At 44.9% G+C, this 22,576-nt stretch overlaps 1 protein-coding gene across 6 annotated transcripts in view; it reads right to left on the reverse strand.

Annotated features, from left to right (window-relative positions):
• The window catches only part of ECT2 (epithelial cell transforming 2), a 1,267,500-nt gene extending 1,245,640 nt beyond the window's left edge, over positions 1-21,860 (reverse strand). For 5 of the 6 annotated variants that reach the window (XM_069618732.1, XM_069618729.1, XM_069618730.1 and 2 more), the window contains exon 1: positions 21,627-21,762. The gene's annotated coding sequence lies outside the window, so the exon portion shown is untranslated. Of the gene's footprint in view, positions 1-21,626 lie in introns of all 6 variants that reach the window. The other variant, XM_069618731.1, reaches the window with a different exon arrangement.
• Between the last annotated feature and the right edge of the window lie 716 nt (positions 21,861-22,576).

A 22,576-nucleotide genomic window follows, 5' to 3' on the forward strand; every position in this document is an offset into this window, starting at 1 on the left:
CCTGAGAGCATAAGGTTAAAAGCAGGCCAAATGAACATGAGAACAGGAAGGACATTCAAGGTTTAAACGATGGAGTTGCAAAATGAACTCATTAAGCAGTTAGCAATGTTGAGAGCAGTCGGATGGTGCCAAATTGCTGAGGTAAATAGGATTTTGTTTAAGAGTTATTTTATGCTTGTCACACTATCACATCGCACAAAGATAAAAAACGTAATCATTCGCTCAACTTCTCCTGGAGCAACCAATGGTAAAAGTAGTATAACTGATGCATGTGTCCAATGCTTCTGTCCAATTACCATGCCTGAGAAGAAAAATTACTGTGGATGACCTAACTAACCGGTATGCACATTACAACGTGGTTAGAATATGCCAATGACTGTACAAAATGTATAGAAGCAGCTATGTTATTTACTACACCAGCCAATCAGCAGCGATTAAGTTGGCAACCACTGTTGTCTTTTCCTTTCTCTAATGGCTATATAACCTGCAATTTTGGCTGACTGAATTTGTATGTCTTAATACTTTTTTGTATTCCTCATATCTTGTGCACCACTTTTTTCTGGCTCTTTGGATTACTTTTACTGGTAAAAAAAAAAAAAGGGATCTGCCGTACACGGTCCAAAAAAAATAAAAAAAACATTAAAAAAAGTTAAAGCAGGTATGTTTTACATATCAACTAGGTTACATTCATGGGATTCGGATATTAAAAACGCAGATGTGATTACAGCGGAACACCTTCCTGTACATCAACGGAAATTACCCATCAGTAAAACAGGTGCAGTTTACTTTGGACACCTTTTAAAAAATCACCACTTTATTTAAGATCTAGCAAAAGTCGAAAGGGTACATAAAACACGTTGTGCATAGTGCGTTCATCATTCCAAGAGAGTTCAGTCACCAAAGAGTTTGTTCGTGACTGCCTGAGAAAACTCATGCTGAGGTCTTGGAATGTGAAGGCAAACAATGACTCCACTTTAGCTTGCGATTGAATTACGAGATTGCAACAGTACAATGCATGGTTGTTCCAACAAGCATTGGTAAAGCAAATAGTTTTCCCTTTTGCAGTTCATCGCATTTTACATTTATAGGCATGAGTTTGTGCATGCCTAAAAGAGCGAGCCCAGCTAAAACAAGGTGGAAGATGAAGGGCGTCCTCTATGCCCCCCCCTCCCCTGACCCTCCTGTGAGGCAAAAAACATTGGTGTCATCTTAGATTCCTCTCTCTCTCTCTCTCCTTCTCTGCTCACATTGTGGATCTTGCCAAGAAGTAACACTATCAGCTACATCTCCTCAGAGGTATTCTCCCTTTCCTTACCTTCCCCCAAAAACTCAATGTTTCCAGAGCTCTGGTCCTTTCTAGGCTCAACTATTTTAACAGCCACTTCCTTAATTTTCCTTCTGCCTCCCTTTGTCCCCTTCAACTTAGCCAGAATAGGACTGCAAGACTTATCCTTGGAATCAAGCCCAGGGACCGCATGTCTTCAGCCCTATTATCTCTCCACTGGCTCCCGACAGCTGCTAGGATCAAATTCAAGACCCTATGCATCATCCACAAGGCTTTATGGGGCCCCGCAACATCCTTCTCTCCCTCCCAAAGTACCCCCCTACTAGAGCCTTCTGGTCTGCTGGCTCCAACTCTCTGCAAGCCTGTTGCTTCTCCAAACAAAAAGTGGTGGCAGATGCCTCTCCTCTGCAGGAGCCTCCCTCTGGAATGGTCTCCCTGCCCCTTTCCGGCTGGAGCCAGATCTCCAAGTTCCAGAAGCTCCTCAAGACTTCCTTTTCTCCTACTCCTGCCTCCCCCATCCCTGCTAACCCCTCTAGGACTGGCCCCCCCTCTGGGTATTAGAGGGATCCAGGCCCCCTTCCACCCAGTTCTCCCTCCCCCCTGCCCCCACCTTCATGCTCTGCAAGGCACTTGCCCCTAAACTCCTGCCTTCCCTGCTTGCGATGGCACTTGCCCTTTGGCCTCCCCTTAACAACTACATTCCCCTTCACCACCATCACCTTTCCATTGTCTCCTTCGCACTTCAGGCCTGCACGACCCCCTCCCACCCTCTCCCCCCCCCTCTTTTGTAGAAATATATACTGCTGTACACAGTAGCCGTTTACAAACGAGGCCCATGCAAAAAGGGAATGAACAAATGTAAAATGTGCCATTGATGTTACTTTAGCAATAACCTGGGCCCGGGTGTCCCCGGAGCTGTTACCACCCGTTACAGCCCTTGGAAAAGGTGGTTGCTATTAGTTAATTCTGGTTTCCAATCCAGAAATCCAGTGGGCGGGTGGGCTAAAAGCATGGTATTTTCAATCAATGAACGGGATGCCACGAGGCGTCCCGTCGATTGACTCAGATGGCCACCATGGATCAGGAAGGCAGGGATCCATACGGCCAACCACTTCCATGCCAGCGACAGAGCGGCAGCGGCCGGCACCAAAGAAATGAGGTAAGTGGGGCTGTGAGGGATGGGAACATTTTAGTAGGCGGGGGGGGCAATGCAGGGCAGGGTTAGCAGCCATTGGGTTCCATGGAATACTAGTTTGGATCAAAGTTTCAGCACGCAAGGAACTAAATTGGTTGCTCCCCGCCCCAGGTGCTAATGAAGATTAGATAGCATGAAAAGTCAACCTTTTTTCGGGCCAAGAAGCATTTCAGCAGCATACACATTAACCATTTACATCCGGCACAAGCGAACAAGCCATTTTACTCAGCGATGCCACTGCATCTTTTACACTTCACAGAGCTAATGTACCTGCACGCAAGGCTGACAGTTGTGCAATTGATATATACCACATGTAGATGCATATGCAAGCTTAGGGGGTGGTTGCTTCAACATAACAGCTGTGTATTATAGGGTGTGTGGTCTGTAGCATGGGTCTGGAGCAGCTCCGAGGTGGATGTGTACTGAGAACCAATGGTCTGCCTGCCTCGACTTTCTCAAAGAAGAGATAACAGGATGAGAAGTCAATGGGACCCCATCAGTAGTTGGCATATAAAAAGGGTATACATGTGGCCTAGAACTGGTGTGGCACAATAAAGATCTTATGTTCCAGAAGTAAGGATGTCAAAATACATCAGGCCAACCCCCTAATGGCCACAATGCAACTTGCTGGGTGAATTTCTGGCTACGCAATCCAAGGCTGCACAGGATTCATTTGATTTTGTAAATGTGCAGTCTTAGAACATTGGTAAATCAGTCAGAAAACATTTCTCCATTAAGCTTGAATCCACGAGTGCGGCAGGCTAAGTAGCCCATGTTCCAGCGTTGAGGAAGAGAACCTTTGCAATGTTTACTACGGAAAACGTGTTCAATTTTCAGGAGTTGGTTAGTTGCCTTCCAATGGTGTGGCTTGGAGAGGCCAAAGATCAGAATGGGGAATAGGCAGGGAGGATGGTTGGTTCCATGAACAGACCAGGCTTGATGGAAACAGTCGCCGGCAGCAATCGTCAGACTGAGGGTGGCAATCGCAGTTCCAAGCACAGGACCTCCTAGTACAGATACATTTGGGAGAGTAAGGACCGAGAGCGGAGACAAACCGAGCGTCCCTTGGAAGTAGTGCACCATAAACAGAATGCAGAAATCGGAGAAAGTTGTACGGACAGTGCAGAGGCGAAAGACTGGACATTTGGGTTATTTCTTGTTCATTGCCGATAAATCAGATCAGAAGGGAGGAGCAGCCAAGTAAGCTACCCAATGTTAAACCTATGGGGGGGGGGTCAATAGAAAGTCCATTTTATGGCTGGCTATTAGCACACAACTAAATATACGAATAGGTGCACCTCGCCTGCAGAAGAACGTCTTGTTCGCTGTTGGCTTGCATGCGCGTTATACTTTTGGGGTTCACGCCAAGGGCAGCAAAAGGAAGTATGCTTAGCATCCTCATCCTTCATTCAGGCCTCAAGAATTGCGCTCGCCATTTGCTAGCAAGAAATTCTGCGTATGTAGAGAATCAAGGTGGCGAGTGCCTTTTTATGGCAAGCTTGCAGCTCGAATTTCTGCCACTAGGCATTTTTGACTTTTGCTTTCTTAATTATTCATCATGCATCTTAATCTACATGAGCCACTGGCTAGGTGATAATCAACTATGGAGCTAGAAATGGGGTACATGCGGAGAACCGGGGTTGGGGGGGCTTTATGCCCAGCTGGTACCTTGCAACTTGCCAATTAACCCCTTTATGCAAGCTTAGAATAAAATAATGTAATCAAAGTCAGGCTTAACTAGTCATTTACCACCTCAAACCTACACACACAAATCTTACTAGTCAAAAGTCAATCATCACTAGCTAATAACTAGTGGCGAGTACAGATACCATCCTACAGCACATTTGTCCAGCATATCATCACACAGAGATTATCAAACAAAAACACAGAATGAAGTCGCCCGTCGATGGAACAGCTCCACTCCCTCACAAACCGACTGAGTACCACAGGGTTCCAGCCTACCCACTCTCCTCTTTAACATACAGAGGAACACCCCCTTGATGTATTTAACTCGGGCTTCTCATGCTTCCACCTACACAGACTAAACCCGAATAGTTTACCAACTGCCCAAAGATGTACACTCACGACCTCGGTACATGCATCCCACATGTGGATTCTTGGAGGGCCATAAAAACAAGCTTAATCCATCAAAAACGGAACTCATGACCTGCAGCCCAACACCACCACCTCGCATCACTCCAATAACCTTGATGCACATAATGGAGATCTGCCCGTGTGAATTTATGAAAACATTCATGATGGACAGAGGCCTCAAACTGGCAAAACCACAAATCAAAGTCATCGTCAGGAGCAACTTCTGGTTCTATCCGACCTTCACTCACAGGACCATGACCGGGGTAGCACTAGTAAGGGTACCATCAAGAATCCAACACAAAATATTGCAAATCCTGGCAGCCAAGTTACTCCTGAGGCAGTAAAGTTTCAAGCACATCACCCAAACATTGTAAACTCATCACTAGGCGCAGTCGAAAAGCGGATTTACACTCAAGTATCGCCCACTGAGCCTACCATGGCAGGAGACATGCACCCACCACAAGGAAATGCTCAAACTGTACACCATCAAGAACACGGATACACCAATGATTCACTAGTAAGAGTGCCAAGCTTACAAAAGGAAACCGCAGTGTATTCTCTCCTAGCAACACGCTTCCGACTCTCTGCGAACTCCAAACAGAAGGGGGCTGCTTAACATTAACAAATAGTTTTTTTTTTAAACCTACAATATTGGTTATTCAACTAGTCCAGTACTATAATCATTCCCAAAAGCTCAACGCTAAAAATGTGTACACCCCACTAGCCAAAGGCAAGTGATTATGGACTAGAACAGTAAGCAAGGCTGTGTTGCGTATGTGGTGAACTTTAAAGGCGAGCAACGTTGTGCCTGGCTAGTAGCTTGCAACTAATTTTTTTTACCAGTGGCGATTAAGCACCTACTATCATAAGCCAGACTGAATGGAAACTGCCCTTAAAGATAAGAATCTACACAAAAAACACCAAAGAAAACTAGCAACTCGTACCCAGCCCGCTGACAAACACCACTGCAAAGAAATCACCAACTTTTCTAATCTACTAAAAGAAGGCACCTAGAACCATGTTACGAGACGGCGCTCAAAGGAATGCCTTTTCTCTCACTATAACAACCTTGCATCTACCCCACCCCTACTCCGCAAACACACACAAAGCTATTCCAGCTCTCCTCTCTAGCCCATCACACCCCAACATCAGCAGCTAACCAGAAACAAAGCGCTGTAGTGCAACAGCTTGGCCCCTCGGTTTCCGATAACATACTCCAAAATGCTCCGTCAAACCCTTAAGAAGTAGAAATACACTCAGGACAGGGGTACTTTCGACCTGCACACCATAACTACGTGATTTGCATTTGCCTCTCCTGCTACCCCAACAACATGTCACAAAGGTACTATACAAGACCATACTATATAACAAAACCGCCTCAGCAAAATTGAGCATTTCTACACGAAGCTGTTTGCGTTTCCATCTAGGCATTACAAAAAGTGCTGCAAAGCGTATGAGAAACGAGTACGCTGCGGTGTTCCTCGTTTGGTTTTACGCATTCTTAAGGGTATTGTGCTTCGATCTAAAAGAGAGCGAAGTGATAGGGGGGGTTGCAACAGTCTTCTGTGCGTGCCACACGGACAGCTCGAGTGCTACAGAGCTTCAGGTTCAATTTGGATATTAGCGTTCATTAATTTGCGCGACAACACATGGACCAGAACAATTCTGCTTGTCTGTGGTGCAGCTTTGGTTTCATAATTCATAAGTTGAGAGATCAGTTTCAAGGTAGGGGGAGGGGGCATGAACAGGCGCCCGGTACATCCGGGCAACTGCCCCCATTACTCTAGTCTACAGCAATAGCGTCAGGGATGTAATTTCGGTACTGAGTGTTTTGGCGCAGCGCTTTGGTTGTAGATCACTTTTTGGCGTGCTACGTTTGCCGAGGACAGCAGGGCGCAGGAACCTGCCGTTGAGATATTTATGTTTTTCTTAAATACACTGTCAATCAAAGCACTGGAAAATGCAGTGATTTAGTCAATAGTGTGTAGGCGCATTATAAATGCCGTATCAATAGTATAAATGAACACTAACGCTGTATCCCGCACAGGCCCGTTTCCTGGCCCGGGCGAGGCGGGCAGCTGCCCGGGGCGCAAGTGTCCAGAGGGCGCAATTAACACCGACCCTCCAGGCTTGAGGGGATGAAATTCCCCAGTTTGTTTGGCGGCACGATTGCCGTGTGGAGTTCCTGGCGCTGCCTCTTCCGACAGTCAGAGGTTCCCCTCAAGCACTTTCCCGAAACTTGGGGTGGGGGCATAAGCACAACAATAAGAACACTTCAGTTCCCCCTGCAGCTACGTCCAACCCCTCCCATCACAATGCCGCCAGGAAACTAATGATGGGCCATTAGTCACTGAATGGTTTTGTGCAGGCATTGGGAAGGGAGGTGCAGTGGGTTGTGGAGAGTGGGTGTGCATTGTAGGCAGCTTTTCCTCTCTCTGCAGGTGTGCAAGTTAACACTTCACACTCTCTCACTCACATTCATACAAGCGCCACTATTGCAGCATAAAAAGCGCTTAAGAACATTTAACTGTATGCCCTTGTTTCACTTTCAGTATTTATTCATTTCTTCCTCGAAGATTGGGGGGTGGGCGGGGGGAGAGAAGAACTGAAGGGTCTTAGCCTTGCAGGGACGCACCGTGGGCCCAGACACGGTACAAACAGAGACCCCTTTGGGCCCACGGTGCGTCACTGCAAGCCCAGGAAATGCACAATAATGCTACAATGTGGATTTAATCATTCCTGGCAGAACGCGCTTCGAGAGTGGCGTTAGATAAAGAAGCTGCTGATCCTGCCCATCACCCACACTCTACAACGCCTATACAAAGCTCCTGTTCTCAGCCTTGGACGATATGGGTATCATCTACACGCATTTTGCAGATGACACCCATATCCTCATCACACTATCAGGGAACTACGACCAAGACACACCAAGAATAAATTAAATCTACTCCATTATTCAAAGCTGGATGGCCCCAAATAGTCTTTGCCTTAATAAGACAGATTCTCATTGTGGGTTCCCAACCTAAAATAAATGCACTCATCCTGATTAAGCCGCCATCAACGTCGACGGCACCATCATCCCCGTTCTCAAATGTGAAAACCCAAGGAGTCTAGACTCCAACCTATCCTTAACCAAACATCAGCGCACTCTCTTCCTCCACATCAAAACTTATCTCCCTTAGCCGCCAATTCTTGACACCTGCGAACTGCCTTACCTTGGCCAGAGCCCCGATTCTGTAAAGACTCCATTATTGTAATGTATTAATGGCACCACCAACCTCAATAAATTGCAGCTGATACAAAACAAAGTGCCGACGGCTGGCCTTGGAATAAGAAAATCGGATCATAGATCTAAAACCAGAAGAGAGCACCATTGGTTACCTATTAAAAGCTAGAGTCATCTTCAAATCATTATGCATCATGTTTAAATGTCTCCATGAAAACGCTCCCAATTACCTAAAAACAGGCAATTTCTATAAAAACGAATACCAAATCCTTAAGATCTAACAAACAGTCACTACTGCGGTTCAAGAAGTCTAGAGCAGGGGGCTCTAGCTTCCAATACCTAGCCCCAAAACATTGGAATTCTCTTCCACTCACCATCAAAAATCATCGAAGTTCAAAAAGATGCTGAAAACATGGTTATTTAACCAATACTAATAACCTAGCCACTTCTTCAGTCAGAAAACCTGGTCTCTGACCCAAGTCTAATGTATATATTGCTATGATCTGTTTCATCTTGTTTTTTTCTCTCCATATTCTGTACCGTATGGCCAATTTAACCATGCCCCATTCGTTGTATGCATTGTGTAAGCTGTCTAACCTCGCTGTGATACCCAAGGGTCTGGGCGAGTATTAAATATAATAAATAAAATAATAGTTTAAAGCGGCGCCATTTCTTTCATGCTGCTGCTTTTCCAAACTATATATCAATTCCACTTTAAACCACTTCCATGGCACTGGTGAGGAGTTTCATTATGCTGATAATAGTTTTGACCAGTGTTGCTGAGCAAATATTCTTTAAGCCACGACCCGGTTAATTTATTTATGCAATGTTTGTCGGATACCTGTATCCAACAAACATTGCATAAATAAATAATCCAGATCCATGTATCCTTATAACAAGTCAGTCAGACTTTACTGTATCAAGCCATACACTTGATTCCCATTCAAAGAATTTTAAAGTGATGGTTTATTGGGTTCAGGCATCCCCTTGTCATTTACCTTTTGGCTTAGGTTGCCTCCAAACCCACTTCAGTATCCTTTGTTGGTTGTATATACTGCATCCTATGCCATATTCATGGTCTATTGGTGTGCCCAGTCCTCATCTGCAGCCTAAGTGGGACTCGGGCATAAAATTGTCTTGGGCACCAATGAAAAAGGGGCCCACCAAATTCATTCCTTGTGTGACGGACTGTTACTTTGAGTAAGAGTTCCTTAATGGTGTAGTTTGGGGTGTGGTGTCACTGGCACTCGGGGGGTGGGGGGCGCATTCCTAATGTTTCGCCCTGGGCACCAAATGGACTAGAAACTGCCCTGGTCCTGCATGTTAAGTTTGCGGCTAGCATTTAAAACATACCATTAACCAAAGCACTGCGCTGTAATGTCAGACTTTGTGTCGTTTTTGTCCCCGTGGAGAAACAGAGCAAGGTGAGAGCTAGGCACTGAAGTCCACCCCATAGCCCACAGCCCTGCAGTGACCAGCTGCAACGTGTATACAGACCAACACTATGCTTCGGTTTGAGGCATGGGGCTCTTTCTAGTCTGGCTCCTAGGGGTAGCTTGCGACACCTATAAGCCAAAACTATTGCATTAGAGTACAGATAGGGAACGATGGCATATGAGGAGCGAGACACGGCCTATGAGTGTTTGGGTATGTGCCCCACATTGACTGCCCATGGTCATGCTAATCCCTGTGGCCATTCTCACCCAGTGCCTGCCCCTCCCCGCCCAAAACACCTCATGGTAACACACAGCTCGCTTTCATCACGCATTACCATCAAACATTGCACTCGAAGTGTCCATGGCAGTGTTTTTTCAAAGCAGCGAGTTGTAAACCCACTACTGGTGTAATAAAAATGTTTCACCAGGTCGGTCTTCAGCCACCCTAGAAGCACTCCCACGTCCTTCACTGAAATCCTGTTAAAAACAAGGATTTGCAAAGCCAACAGTTTTGGCTTGTGTATAAGTATTAGGCATTTCGTCCTGCACACTCCACAGAATCTGCTTTGTTACATGTCTCAAACTGACTTCTCTCTGCTAGGCTTAGCAGAGATCTTCTATTCTTATTCTTCTTGATGATTCTGTGGCCTTTGATTCCGTTGATCACCCTATTATTCTCTTCTATTCCATCTTTCTGGGTCAATTTTCAACTGGTTTGCATCCCATCCTCCCTCACCAAATGCTCCTCTTTTTTTTTTTTATTGGCCGTTTTGTGGTTATAAACCATCAGTATTTTTCACCCCATGTAGGAACCATGCCTTGGATATTTTCGTTCTGCTTGTAATTGGATCACTGAAGGCCATGATCTTTGACTTTGCAGGGTTTATCCACAATCCATTTGCAGTGATATACACTTGCAAGGAGTCCAACTGCCTTTGAAGGCCCACCGGCGTCTGATCAGCCAATACAATATCAGCAGCAAACAGAGGCGCCCCATCTCTTCATCTCCCAATTTGGGTGGGAAGCATCAAATTCCCACAAATGCTTGATCAATGTCAGAGATGAACATATTAAAAAGTTCCGGGGCCAACAGACATCCCTGTTTCAGTCCCTATGTTGTATGTATTGGTTTTGTGATGAGCATTTTGTTATTTAATTTTACCCTCAACATTGTGCCTGTGTAGAATGCTTTCATGGGCACCGTAATCAAAACTGGGCATCCCCACTTGTCCATTTTTGCCCGCAAGATTGGACGCTTGATGGTGTCAAATGCTTGGGTTAGATCTATAAAAGCTAGGTAAGTTTTCTTCGCTCCACTTTGCTCAGATCTTTCTTTGAGGATGTTTATAATGAAGTTATTCAAAGGTCGTCCCTATGCCCTTGACGAAGCCCGATTGCCATGCGTCTCTGTGGGATGTTGGAACTGACCACTCTGTTAAATTGTTTTAATAATAGGGAGGCAAATAATTCTCCGGCCACGTCTAATAGCGCTATTGGTCTATAGTGTGCCAGGTCAGATCTCAGGCCTTTTTTTAATAAAAATCACCACTACTTTTGAAACCTTCCAAGACACACATTGTGTGGGGCTATTTGCCCTTCGGTTAGTATCCCCCTCTCAATTCCAAGTGCCGCAGGACCTTGCGTCCTCCCTCCTAGTCCGGTTTATCGGACCTCTGTTTGGACCCTGCTGATTCAATCGAGGCGGCATTATCAGTCCCCTCCCCGCCATAAGCATAGGCCTCAATTTCTCCTTGATCCGATATCGAGTAATTCTATAGGTCACACAAATCAATGGATGACGTCTCGAAGTCCTCTGCTTCCTTTAGTGGTGATGGATTATTTCTCTGGGTTGGTCTTACATTTTGAGTTGGGACCGAGTGGGACCGAGTCTTTTTACAAACCCCTATTTAGGTGGCATCTTCATGTTCTTAGTTTTTGTCAAACTGTTAATCAACCCTTGCTTTTGCCTGGGCTTGGCCGATTTTCCTCGACACACGTTTTTATCCTGCAATATCCCATTGCTGTTCACGGCTGCTTGCTTCTTTGCAAATAACAGGCATATTTTTTTTTTAAATGATGGCGCAGAGACATTTTCAAGATCTATATTTTGGTCTTTATCACTACATTAAGTTTGAGGTCTCTTGTTAGATTCTTTTTCTTTTAGCTGGATAGCCATGCCTCGGCCCGGACTTGGTTCCGATTGAACGCTCAAATTGCAGTTGCCCATTGTATTAATTCCAGACACTACTGGGATAAACTTCCCTCCGGTGCTTTTGGTCTTGCTCCAAAGATCGGGCGGGCGGTCAGTCGAATAAGTAGTTCCTGGGGCTTATCCAAGAGCGATGTCTGCGTTGACGGGAGATTCTCAGGCGTCCGAGTATCGGGTCCTTCTTGAACTACTGACGCTCTCCTTTTTAGCTTCTCTTTAATAATCGGATCTAAAATGGTATGCAGGAGGTCAGCTACTTCGCCATGCTATTAACCAAGTTGCTTTTTATCCCCGTTACAAAACCTTCCACGTATATAGCCTTGAAATGCAGCATGGCTAACATGGTGTTCTGGTCCTTAATATGTTCATATAACTTCATGAATGGACACGATTGCTGTCAAAGTAGGTATAGTTTGAAATTCTTTCACTCAAACAGCTGTTTTCCCCCCATTCTCAGGCACCTCTGTTTGGGTAGTGTTTGTGCGGAAAGCTGGCTCGGTGGGGAGGTCAGACCTGCTGACCACCCACTCTGTTTGTGTAGATATCCGGTATTAAGTCCCTGTCAGACCTTCCCACAAGGATTCCAACGATTCCAGTCTAGATTTTTTGTAAGGACCCGATACGTTGGCCGTGTCTGATTTTAAGGACCTATTGTTAGAAAACAATGTGGGATTGGCAGACCGTTGCGCAAAGACCTGATTAGCAGTCCCCGTTATCTTTGATCTAGTATCTGCTACCTCCTGCTCTCCTCTGGTAGTTTGTTATGTTCTACGAGTTACAATATTAAGCTTTTGTGCTGCGGCAGGTACGCAATGCGAGTAGTCCGGTTGGACTATTCCAAGCATACCCTGTAACAGTAAGTAGTCCGGGATTTCTTCCATCGACCCCCCCGCCCATTTCTTCAATAACAGCCTTTGCTACAGCTCGTGCCAACAGATCACCACCTTCTTGCTCACCCTCATGCTCACGTGCTGTCAAGATATTGTCTAGTAACCCTGTGATAGACTGACCCATAGTCGGAGCCTCACACAGGAAGAGGGAGGAGGCCTGGGCGTTTTTCACTGCAGCATTTCCATCTATATATGATGCCATGCTGTTGGCGACCACTAGACTTACGCTAATACTTGGAGGGTAGTAACCGATGCTCACCTCAGGATAGCAGAATGGTGTTTTAGTTTCAATTGAACTTCGCGCTGACAGATCCTGCGGGCAGTCGGTGCTTGTGTCCTCCGATCACCTATCACTTTTACTGGCGTCTGCAAGATCGGGCGTTTTGGGTCACTCTGACTCACTACTTCTCGGTTTCGTGAGCTGGGCAGCTCTCCTCTTCCCACCAACTACTAGGACTCCAAGGATCTGTCCTTGGCCCCCTTCTTTTCTCTCTGTACACCGCTCCTCAATCAGCTCATTTAATCATGCATGTCACTTTGATGCTGATGACACACAACTTTTCCTTTTCTTCATTCTTTCCCTCTCTCCATAATGCCGTTTCCACCTGTGAATCTGCTGTTACGGCTTGGATGGCCTCGCACTTCCTCCATCTCAATCCTAACAAGACAGAGATACTCTATTTTCGTTCTCTTGCCCCCTTCGTTCTCTTGCCCCCTTATCTAGTTTTCCCCCTACTCAGCTCCCAGTCTCACTGCTCGCAATCTTTGGGTCATCTTTGACCACCCCCCCCCCCCTTTTCTTTTCACATCTCTCACAGCCAATCGCAGGGATACAGCTCAAACGGAATCAGGAGGTACCTGAACCAGGATACAGACCCCACTAACCCAACCCTCAATTTTCTGCATACTCAACCCACACAAAACTCACTCAACCATTTCTCTCCCAGCAATCTGCACGCACTTTACCACACTGCATCAACAACACAAACAGCACACAAGGTCTAGCCTGATCCGATACTTGCACCAAAGCCCAGCACTCAGTGTATACCGAGCTGAAGCTGCCAACAGCACACCACCTCTCCCACTCCTCTCCTCCCTACCAACCCTACCCGCCCTCCTTCCCGTTTACAGATCCACCAGAGCACCTTGGGACCAATTCCGTTGGCGACGGTGCGCTATACAAGTACCTTTAACATAACATGTGTCACTGCCTGGTCTGCTCATGATCATCTCCTTAATCCTCAACATGCCCAGCTATTCCTCGCTTTTCAGGCTATGAAGCTCCTCATCTAATGACTGGTTCTAGGCAGGGTTTGGTTATTTAAGATCTCATGGCCAAGTGAAACCCTATGGCAATTCCCAACCACTTCATGCCCATCCCCACCCAAAACACACCTCCTGGGATCTCGTTGAGCTGCCTTTTGTCAAACCTTAAAATCAAACTTAGCACTGGAAGTGCCTGCCAGTTCTTTTTTTCAAAACAGCATTGTGAAAGTTAATGGTTTAATTAGTGCTGTAACACGATATGCCTTCAGCCACTTAAGCAGTACGCATGTACTTCACTGAAGACTAACAAGCATTGGCAAAGCCAACAGTTTTAGGTTATGCACTCTAGTGGGCGTCCAATTGAAAGGGCAATGCTCCATGGTCACCGTCTCCCTCTCTCGGTTTGCCCCAGTTTGCTCCTGGCTCATTTCCCAGGGCCATTTCTGTTGCTCCCTTAGCATGGCTCCCCATTTTCGCCTGCTTTTTGCCATTCTGGTTTTCCTGTCTTGACCACATGCCATCACCCATACATTACTCTAATCTCTCACCTCCTTGCGCACCAACATGCTTACGATCCTGCCACTCATCTACCCCCCTCACCCCCCACTATCTTCCTCCACCCCATCATCCCGATCCATTGGTCTTCGGAATGCCTGGTCTGCTTGGAATACATCCCACTAGTCTTGATCCCTCTTTTTCCATCTTAATGTTCATTTTCTCTGCCTTACCAAGACCTGGATCACCTGGACAACACTACCACCCCAGCTTCTTTTATTTCCTCCCTTACTAACTTTGCCCACTCCCACCCCACTCCCCCTGCCGCCATGGCAAAAGCAGCAGTAATGACATTATGTACCACTCAAAAACAAAAAGGAAAATAGAACTGCTCCTCAAAAGGTTCAACCCAATGTTTGTCAATAAATGAAACAAAATGTATCAATTGTATTGGGGAAACCTTTGAATACATGTACTAATGGAATTAATCCCCAGGTACATAGCCCGTGAAATTGTCCAGAAGGGAAAAGAATGTTTTTATACATACACATCAAGGGCTGTGAATATTATTTATATTGAAAACAGGACAAGAACACTTATTTGGATGTTTACATATAACAAAATTCGAGAATGTAGACAAAAAACAGTGAAATCAGAATTAAAACAATATTCAAAGCGCAGTCTGGGATGCGGTTGAAGCAGTCTTGAGGGGGAAGATGATAGCGATGAAAACCACGAGAGATAAACAAAGGGATCAGTGGGAAAAAGAGCTGGAAAAAACAATTGAGGAGATCCAAGAGAAGCTGACGATTCAACCCACAAAGATACTAAAAAAATCACTGAAACATACACAAGGCCAACTAGAGATGCTACGTACGAAGGGCGCAGAAAGGAATCTACTCTATCTGAAACAGAGATATTATATAAGAGCGAACAAAGCAGACAGACTCCTAGCGCGACAATTGAGGGCGAAACAAAAAGAAACAACGATTAAGGCCATATGCGATGCGAAAGGGGTCATTCAAACCTCTACGCACGACATGGGGGAAACACTGAGGCAATATTATCAAACGCTCTACTCAACAGAACACCCCGATATTAACGCCCAAACATCATATTTAGAGGCCCTAAGATCCCGAAAATCTCAGAAGAAGACAAACAAGCACTAGAGACCCCTATCAGCGAAGAGGAAGTCAATAAAGCCATAAAAGGACTCCCAAGTAACAAAGCTCCAGGCCCTGATGGGTTCACGGCCCCATTTTATAAAAATATGCAGACATATTGACTCCGATCCTAACAAAACTCCCAAACTCCTTCAAGGACACTGGCAACGTGACCCCCACAATGAATGAAGCGAAGGTGCTGGTGTTCCACAAACAAAGACCCAATTAACCCCGCATCATACAGACCAATCTCCCTAATTAACCTAGATGCAAAAATATATACGAAAATCCTGGCAACAAGGTTATCCCCGCTCCTTCCTAAACTGATAAGTGAGGATCAATCAGGCTTCATTCCCGGTAGGCAAACCCACGATAACACTAGGAGGCTAGCCCATCTGGTCGAGAAAATAGGGATAACCCACACCCCAGCAATACTGTCAGTAGACGCCGAGAAGGCGTTCGATAGAGTGGAGTGGTCAATACTGTTTAAGATACTGGAATCCATGGGGTTCGGGGAACAATATATAGCGAGTATCAGAGCAAACTACAATTCCCCATCAAGTAGAATAGCCATTAATGGCGAGCTCACTGGCAAAGTAACGATAACGAGAGGAACGAAACAGGGTTGCCCCCTATCACCACTACTGTACGCTCTCTTTTTAGAAGCCCTCCTAATTAAAATTCGGGAGTCAATACACATTAAAGGGATAGAAATGGCGGGCCAGCAACACAAAGTAATTGCGTATGCGGACGATATGCTAATAACCATAGAAGACCCTGAATCCACTTTATCGGCTACAGTTAGAGAACTGGAAAACTATGGGGCCATCTCTGGCCTAAAAATAAATAGAAAAAAAATCAGAGATCCTCATCCTGGAAGGGGATAGAACGAACATAGAAAGGGAGGCAAAAAAACTGGACCTTAAGATAGAACAGAAAGGTATTAAATATCTGGGAATAAATATACCCCCAAAAATAGAACAATTCTACGGGGAAAACTACCCGTCGCTAATTACAAACATCCGAAAGGAATTAAATAGATGGAACCCACTACAGATATCCTGGTGGGGTAGAATACAATCAATTAAGATGACCATCCTCCCAAAAGTACTATATTATTTTCAGGCGCTCCCGGTGGGGGTCCCAGACACGTTCTTCAAAACCCTAACAAAAATAGTATCGTCCTTCATATGGAAAGGGAAAACACCAAGAATAGCCAGGATGATACTCACGGCCCCAACCAGAGAAGGAGGAATGGCGCTCCCCCATTTTAGAAAATATTACCAGGCAGCACAGCTTAAAGTTCTGAGGGAGTGGGTGGGGGAGGATCCACAACAGATATGGGCCAAACAAGATAGAGCAGTAGCAAGGACCCCACTAGTAGAACTTCTCTGGAAACAGAGGCAGCACAGGCACGAAAATCTAAGGCTAAGCGAAATTATGAAAACCACGCTGGAAGCATGGGGTAGCCAAACAAAAAAAGGCATAATGACCACGGCAGTTGGACCCTTTAGACCCATCTGTAGAAACCCACCATTTCCACCGGGGATGGAACAAGGGGCATATGACACCTGGGAGAAGGCGGGCATTACTAAAATAGGCGAGATGTTTGAGGGCAAGGAAATCGTCTCCCTGGAGTCTTGCTTGGCAGGTACGAAAATCCCTAAGAGTGATAGATATAGGTATGAACAACTAAAGCACTGGCTAAACTCTCCAATAATCACCGAGGCAGCAACCAGGGACCTTACAGGGTTCGAAACATACATCATATCCAACACGGGGGAAAAAAAGTGGGTATCAACTCTATACAAATAAACTCACAAGGGGAAAGCATTAAGTGGTCATACAGAATAAAATGGGGCAGAACACTGGGGGTGGAACCAACGGATAAACAATGGGAGGACCTATGGAAACAGATCCCCAGAATGACCCGGTCGGCACAAACTAGGGAGATGTGGGTCAAAGTTATGACACAGTGGCACTACACACCAGAGAGGCTCCACTCAATGTACCCCAACACGTCCAACCACTGCTGGAGAGGATGTGACTAAGTGGGAACATGGAGACACATATGGCAGGACTGTAAAGGCATTAGACCCTTCTGGGAGGAAGTGAAAATTCCCGGATGTGGGGTTGATGGGGGAGGAAGTGTGGCTCTGCGGAATCAGAGACGACACAGCAAGGCAATACAGCAAAACGCAATGGAGATCTTTCATGGGACTACTCATAGCAGCTTGGACCACCATTGCGCAGAACTGGAAAAACAAAAATACCCCACTGACCTATACCTGGCTACAGAAAGTATGGGCCCATATAACAATGGAGAAAATTACTCACAAACTTCAAGGAACAGGAGACAAATTTGTAAAAGAATGGGAAGAGACCCTGCAATACCTCCAGTCAGACTTTATGGAACAATGGTGCCCCCACAACATAAAAATCTCAGACATATTCAACGCATAACAGGAACCCTGGACAAAATGATTCTATCCGACCCGAGGGGAGGGGGAAGGGAATGTTATAAGATTCAAAGTTATATTGTTTTTCCTTTTGTTCTTGCTTCTTTTCATGTAAATATCTATGTAAAACTAATAAATACAAGTTTAAAAAAAAAAAAAAACAATATTCAACATATAAAGATCCTTTGATTCAAAAAGGTTGACAGACAATTGTTCACAATTGCACCAAGAAGCGGACACATATCGGTTATCTGATTTTGTACCACTCATCCTGATCTCTTGCTCCTCCTATACCGTCACTTCATTTCTTTGCTTCTTTTGCATATAATTTCTCCCATCCTTTATGTCTCATTTCATAGCCTCGGCCACCTGACTCAACTTCCTCGTTTCGTTCTGACCTGGACCTTCTGTCTTTTCTTCTTCCCTTGTCCACTCCTTCTTGGGGATTTTCCCCTCCATGCCCCCAACTAAATGAAGGTTCTGTACTCCTTCTTGGACTTCCCTACTCATCTTGCATTTCTTTCTTCACCTCGGCCAACTTATTATTTCAGCTCCTGCCCCATTCATATGTCACCCTTTCTCGCATCTCAGCCTCTCTCATTTGACCTATATATTCTCTTCCATTATCTTTTGTTTTCAAATCTCTCCATTGTATATATATGTACATATACACACACACCTCTGCTCATCGGTCTCGCAGGGTTTCTTCTCTGTCCCTAAACCACCCTGCGATTCCTCTAGGTTCCGCTCCTTGCTCGCAAACACAACTCCCTTCCCCTGCCTATCCACTCCTTTCCTTCCCTCCGTGTCTTTCAGACTCCGCTCAAAACCCGTCATTATCCGAATTCCGTCACCCTGTTAATTCACATTCGCTGCTGTTACTTTTAATAAATTGTCAAAGCACTTTAGCAAAAGCAATCTATAAATAAAATACATACTAGGAGATACTTTTGGCTACCCAGGCCAACTACTGCTGAAAAACCCACCTATGTGAATAGAGTATGGGAAAATCTATAAAAACAAAAAACATTAGGACACATCTACACAACATTTAAAAAGATAAGTTATAAAGCATGGTTAAAAAGGTTGTTTGCATCTTATGCAGAAGTTGGACTTGCAGATCGGTATGGTTCATTCTGGATACCCAGGAGCCGATTTACTCCTGCTTATCCAATCTCAATTTCAATCCCAAAGCGTGCATAGGTATTAGATCAGCATTTGCCAGGCACTGGTACCATACGTCCAGTTTTTCAATTGCTACCATTATCGCCAGTTATTACGATTATGGCAATGGCTAGCAACCTTTCCCACAATTACATAAAAGCCAAAACTGCCATCATTGCCAATGCTGGTTTCTTCTTGTCCCAGTGTAGCGGTAAATTCGCCTACAAACCCTTTGGAGACAAAGGCACCTTTCGGGGGTCTTTAAGTGCTTGCCTATTTTTATCAGTATTCCTCTTGGGATCGCATTTTAAGTACCAGCCGTTTAGAAGTGACGCTTCGTTTAACCCTTTCACTGCTGGGCTGTTATGCATTTCTTCGCAAATAGGACGAACATAATCGCCCTCAGCACTTAAGTAAAGATTATTTTGGACAAGAGTTGATGCTTCAGCGATGAGAACTGCCAAAGGGGTACTTTAATTTTGAAAGCACATCGAGCACCAGTTAGCTGCCCACATCTATATATTCTTCCAAGAAAATTAAAATGGGTTAAATGTTTTCTTTTAGCTCTTATTTTCATGTATTTTTACACGAACACACAAAATGGCTTTTTTTTCTATAGCAGGTCACATTTTTCTGACATCATACATGAAGCAGGTCTTGGTCAAACAATTAAACTACAAGGATAACTTTTAAAAACTCGCAACAAAAGATGTGTGAAGTTTTGACAGTACATTAACAAAACAGGTTATTTTTTTGCCTTTTTCTGAATTGCATTCTAGTATTTGAAGTCTTCCATTCAAGGTGGGGTTGGAGAAACAACTTCAAACGTCCTTTTTGGCTTAAAACATTTACATAAGAACGTACATATTCATACGAGTACTTCAATATTTGTTTACTATTCAAGACAAACATGGAGTGAGGAGGGAAAAGGAAGAAACGGCAAGCGAGTTGTAGTGAATTGCCAGAGATATTGGAGTAAGAATTGCTGTCCTGGAGAGATCGTTTATCCCGGTACTGTCCATGGGCGGATTTTGTTCAGATATCATGCCATGCGAAAGTTCTTATTCTTACTGACATTAAGACCCCTCAAGTATACAGGCTTTACTTCGCACCATAAGACAACCTTGCTGTACTGGCGCTTTGTCCAATCTGCCATAGGCCTAATCTCTGCCCCTACATCCTTGGAACCTGCATTCACCGCAGGAAATCTAGGTATGTAGTTCTCCATCGGTTTTGAAAATAATAAAAGCAAGTCATCTCGCAGTAGAGTTAACACATAAAAATTAACAATTACAGCAGGTCATATAGCAGCTGGTTTGTGTCACAATGCAAGTCTGGGAAGCAGGCGGCAAGCACATGCACAGTGAAGCCAGTCGCAGTATACAATTTGAGTACTAACATTGCTGGGCAAAAAGCCATGTTTTCACCCTAGATCTAAACAAGGTATATGCCTCTATGTAACCGTATGGAAAAATGACATACATATTCCTTCCATTTCACATTCCATTTCTTTTCTTCCACTGAACATGTGATCTGGCCATTTGCTTCCTTTTTTGGTTTTGGCCTGGTGTAAATTCATTAAAATTCTTACAAAAGTTAATGGCCGTACCCTCAGTCTGCTCAGCTTCTGATGCAGATGAAGAAAACTCCACCCCTGACCCATAAAGCACCTTCTGGTGTCTCTCCAGTGTTATCAGCTCAGGGAGATGGACGACAAATTTGAGTTTTAAATCCACATAGATTAGAAAGGTCAACCCATTAAGAGATGCCTTTAGTTAGCCCCAACCGACCATAAATTACTTCTTGGTCACTGCTGTGGCTTCAAAAATATGTTTTAGATAGAAGATAAGGGGCAGGTCACTGAGTGTGTTATGAACAGAAACTGGCGATTTTAAATGTTACACTTTCTTTTACACAGGAGGCCTTTTAACATCTTGCATTATCCCTGCAATGTCCATCTTTACATCCCAACGTATACTCGCATGACTGACCATGGACAGAAAGTTAACTTTAAAATGTCCATTTTACCCCATTATTAAAACGGATAGCAACACCTGCTGTGCTACAAACAATGCAACTGTGTGCTCCTTTGATACCTGAAAATCGAATCACATCCTTTAACTACTTACAGTCTACAATTCTTCTTTGCAATTCTTTCAAAGCATTCTGGTTAAGGATTCAGTATATACACGCAAAAAAAAATATGTCAAACCGCACCCGTGGCGAAAAACCAAAAGCTCGACACCCTTGCATGTCATTGCCCATCCGAAGTCACAACTGCATATTTTCCCCCAAAGCATAGTCATGTATTAATTCTTTTGAGCCACCGTTCACTCCAACGCAAAGCAGAGGGCATTTCACTAAATCAGGAGCACCCTAAGCATAGTCGCGTCTCACCAGTTTAGATCCCAAGTAGCCCAATGCAATATGTTCCGTCTGGCATCCTGTCAAAAGTACATCACGCTGCATGCCGGGACTTGTAGGCCAATCAGCCATGCAAAAAGCGGTTGGCCAACATATCACAAGGGCCTTGTGATGTGTGTCATCTGACCGCTATAATGTGCTGCAAAGTTGAACCAAAGCCAGTTAAAACCAGCACTGCGTGGAAGAAATGTCGGTGGGTCCATTGCAAAACTCACGGACAGAGTACAGTACCCGAGACCCCAAAGGAAACAAGAGCTAACAAGGAAACGCAAAGCAGAGACCAGGGAGACACCTGCAACTCTGGACGTGAAAACACTCACCTATTCCAGCAATCAGTAGTTACGGGCGGTACCCAATTAGGGGGCGATGAGTACAGCAAGCCCGATTAGTTTTGGTCTTCAGTGGTCTGTGACAGATTTTCGCTCGCGGCTGTTCACAACAACCCTGTTTCGTCCAGACTGAGCTGTAGACACTCCAGCGCCAGATACCGCTTCATTCACACTATGTTCACTTACCCGCGGCAGCCATTTCAAAAAATCAAGTCTTTTCAAAGAGTGGACGCACCCGATTGGTCGAAATATGATGCTCGCCTGCAGTGAAATGAAAGCGGGATTCCGATTGGATAGTTTTGAAACTATGACGACTGTTCCTCCCTGCGATTGGCAGGGTCGTAGGGTCACCTGTTTCCTTTCCCCGCCCCTCGATATCGCAGCCACCGGTGTTTGGTGGTGAATCAGACCCTGTTCCTTCAATGGATGACAGCGCTGCTTGTGTTTGAGTATGCGTGGTAAAACCAGCTGTGGACCCCGTAAAGGACCTTTGGATTTTCCAAGATAGGCACGGCGGCGGCTTGTGTTTGTTTTGCCACGAAGGGGTGCATCTTTATTTCATAGTAATTGTGAGTGACCTAACATAGCCACAGAACACAACGAAAACGAGGAAGGTTTGGAAGGGTTTTCCCGAGAGGCATTTTTAAAAATAGTACTTTAAAGTGATGCATTTTTAGCACACACTCACTGTGACACATTTGGTAAAAGCCATGCAATTTACCATTGGTTGTGCAGAATAACAGAACATATCAAATAGATGCCAGGACGCCAACAACAGGCAGGGTGCCGGTGCCCACAATATATGCTAACATTTTCTCTTTTAAGGCCAGCACTGCCAACGTAAAAACACATTTGTGAGCTGTTGTACCATAGACCCCTCCTGGGCTCTTGCAATGTCCCGTGTGAAGTGCACGTGGCACACACCACGTGATATTGTTAAT

The sequence above is a fragment of the Ambystoma mexicanum genome, chromosome 10 (genome assembly GCF_040938575.1).
Source record: "Ambystoma mexicanum isolate Mex_15411 chromosome 10, UKY_AmexF1_1, whole genome shotgun sequence".
NCBI lineage: Eukaryota > Metazoa > Chordata > Amphibia > Caudata > Ambystomatidae > Ambystoma > Ambystoma mexicanum.